Here is a 3,087-nt window from a genome sequence, read left to right as displayed (position 1 = left end):
AGAGCAAATTGGTCAAGCAATGGCCATGACTCAACCTCATGTCAGACACTGACAAAAGGATGTACAAAGGGCTGTACAGGGCTACAGGATAAATCCTGAGAGTACTTGGCTGACCTTATCAGATACAAAAGTTACATTTCTTGGTATATAGATCTTGCTATATCTTGGTCTTCACCATCCAGCAAAAAAGTATGAAAATGAGGTATATAAAGTAAAGCCATATTAATACGATGAGCTGTAAAAGGCTCAAGTCAATAACTTCTGAGGATAACCCACTAATATTATAGACTGCTAGACAGTGTTAGATTGTTTAGTTGAATTCAAACACCTATAGTATTTAGATGCCAATAGAATATTCACCTCTGACAGACAATAAAAAAAGGATACAAAGGAAAGATCATTTTGTATTTATATATACAAAATAGTTTGGATAAATTTACAGCTACTTTTGCTTAATTCAATGAGAAGAAAAAGGTATACTAACAGTGTTTGGACAGAATATCCTGTCTGCTTCTTGTACTATGGATAACCACTAAGAAGATAACAATGTACAATGTATTGATTATCAAAACTGTCCTATTAATCAGCTGTGAAACTGTCTCATTCATATTTGTCTCAATAAAAAATAAAAAAATCTAAAAAGTAAGCACTTTGAAAATGTGCTTATTATTATTATTAAAATGGCTCACATTATAAAAGAAGAAGAAGAAGGGAGGAGGAGGAGGAAGAGGAGGAGGAGGTAGAGGAGGAAGAGGAGGAGGAGGAGGAGGAAAAAAGAAAGAAAAAGAAAAAAACAAGAAAAGAAAAAAAGAGAGGGCTGGCGAGATAGCTCAGCAGACTAAGTGCCTGCTTTGGCAAGCGCATGGACCAGGGTTTGATCCCTGGTCTTGCATGCTGTGCTGGCCCTGCCGGGGGATGCACTGAGCTGCTGACCAAGTCCTAGCATGGTGGCTCATGTCTGCAATCCCAGTGCTGCAGAGGCTGAAAACAGGAGGTCCTTACCTGCACCAAATACAAAAAAGAAAAAAGAAAAATCCTTCACCTCAGAGAACTTAAATAATTTACCCAAGGCCACTAGTTGAGCTAGCAAGTCACCAAGATGGAATTCAAATGAAGGTTGCTTTCTTTATTATTACAGTGAGAAGTGGATTTTGTAATAACCTTTCCTGATTTACAACATGAGAAGCTTTTTCAGGCACATGGGCTGTGTTGGTGAGCTTTCCATCTCTACACCAAATTCCTAGATGATAAACTGATTTGGCCATGGGGTTTGGAGGCTCCAGTTCTTCGTTGGCCCTGTTGCCTTGGGCCTGTGGAAATTGCACTCATCACGGTGGGAGTGTGGTGCAGTAAAACCAATGCATCACTGGGCAGTGAAAGAATGAGGAAAGCAGAGTGGGGTGTACAAATGCCCTGAGAGGTGCCCCCAGTATCCTGAAGCACCCACGCTAGGTCCCATGTGGAACATTTCCTTCTGTGCCGAACAGTGCTAAGCTGGGACCACACCCCCAACACTGGGGCCTTTGAGGACACTTAGTATCCAAAACCATAGCATGGGCCAAAAATTCAGATGATTTAGGGGAAATCATGGGTTGTTGTAGGGTTAAAGAAGGTACGATTTTGGGCCAGCCAAATAGCTCAGTGGATTAAAGTGCCTGTTTAGGCACATGCAGGGGTCAGAATTTTGATCCCTGGCCTGCCGTGTTGGCCCCACCCCCAGGGTATGCTGAGACAGCAATTGAGACTAGGCATGGTGGCACATGCCTGTAATCCCAGCTTTTAAGAGGCTGGACAAAGGTAGATCACTATGAGTCCGATCTAAGTAGTGAGACCCTGTAGACCCTTACTAAAATATATATAAAAAAAGAAGAAGGCAGGATTTGAGAAACAAGAGGCCATGCATCCATAGTGCTTTGGGGCCAAGGGAAGGAAGGGTGTGGAAGAGATCAGATACAGAGCCTTTTTCCTGTCTCACAGGCAGGCAGTGGGGCATCCTGGGTGGCCGAGACTGAGTCAAAGCATGCATTTGAGTTTCCAGGGGATTTGAAGAGTGGGTCAGTGGGCTTCGCTAGGTGTGAGAGTACATGTACCAGGGCCACAGTGCTATCACAGTCAGTGCCTCTACTTTTATCTTCAAGCTTTTTAATGGCTGCATAACATACCACATTAAGGGGCACAAGCCTTAAGTCAGATAAAGTAGGTAATGGCCTGTATTGAAAGATATGAGGGGCACCCAAGAGCCTCTGAGCCAATAACTTATTATATACCCATATTGGAATCTGTCAATAGTGATTCAAGCTTTCATGATCAGTAGTGGCCCAAATATTTTTTTCTTAGGACAGGCACGGTTGCATGTGCCTGTAATCCCAGTTCTCGAGAGGCTGAGGCAGGAAAATTGTCACAAGTTCAAGACCAGCCTGTGCTACAAAGTGAGCTCAAGGCCAGTCTGAACTGCACAGAGAGACCATGTCTCAAAAATTTTTTTCTCTTGTTTTTCATTTTAAAGGAAAAAACCCAGAGAGCAGTTGATCACTGTCACGAGGTGGTTCATCATGGCTGACATGCAAAATTTGGTGTAAAGATTGGAGAGGGCAGTGGGCCACCTGGAGGCAGCATCCCGACCCTCTGAAATGTGCCAGAGGCACGGGGATGGAGTCAATCCTTCACAGGGAGCAGCTCCATATGTGGGAGCATTTGACTCACTGCTTGCAGGTCCTGTGGCAGAGTACTTGAAGATCAGTAAAGAAATTGGGGGAGATGTGCAGAAACATGCAGAGATGGTTCACACAGGTTTGAAGTTGGAGCTCTCCTGGTCACAGCTTCTCAGTGCCAGCAGCCAGCTGGTAATAAGCTTTCCGATTTGTTGGCACCTATCTCAGAGCAGATCCAAAAAGTTATAACCTTTTGGGAGAAGAATTGAGGCAGCAAGTTGTTCAATCACCTGTCAGCTGTCAGTGAAAGCATTCAGGCCCTGGGTTGGGTGGTGATGGCTCCCAAACCTGGCCCCTATGTGAAAGAAATGAATGATGCTGCCATGTTTTATACAAACAGAGTCCTCAAGGAGTACAAAGATGAGGATAAGAAGCA

General features: G+C 43.8%; 1 pseudogene; it reads left to right on the top strand.

The window, feature by feature from the left end:
* Window positions 1–2,552: 2,552 nt before the first annotated feature.
* On the top strand, window positions 2,553–3,084 carry LOC101563808 (annotated as a pseudogene).
* The last annotated feature ends 3 nt before the right edge of the window (window positions 3,085–3,087 follow it).

This window comes from Octodon degus, unplaced genomic scaffold (genome assembly GCF_000260255.1).
Source record: "Octodon degus isolate 3935 unplaced genomic scaffold, OctDeg1.0 scaffold01356, whole genome shotgun sequence".
NCBI classification, from domain to species: Eukaryota; Metazoa; Chordata; class Mammalia; order Rodentia; family Octodontidae; genus Octodon; species Octodon degus.
Note: the sequence above shows the minus strand (reverse complement) of the source record. Positions and strands in the feature narration are given on the sequence as shown.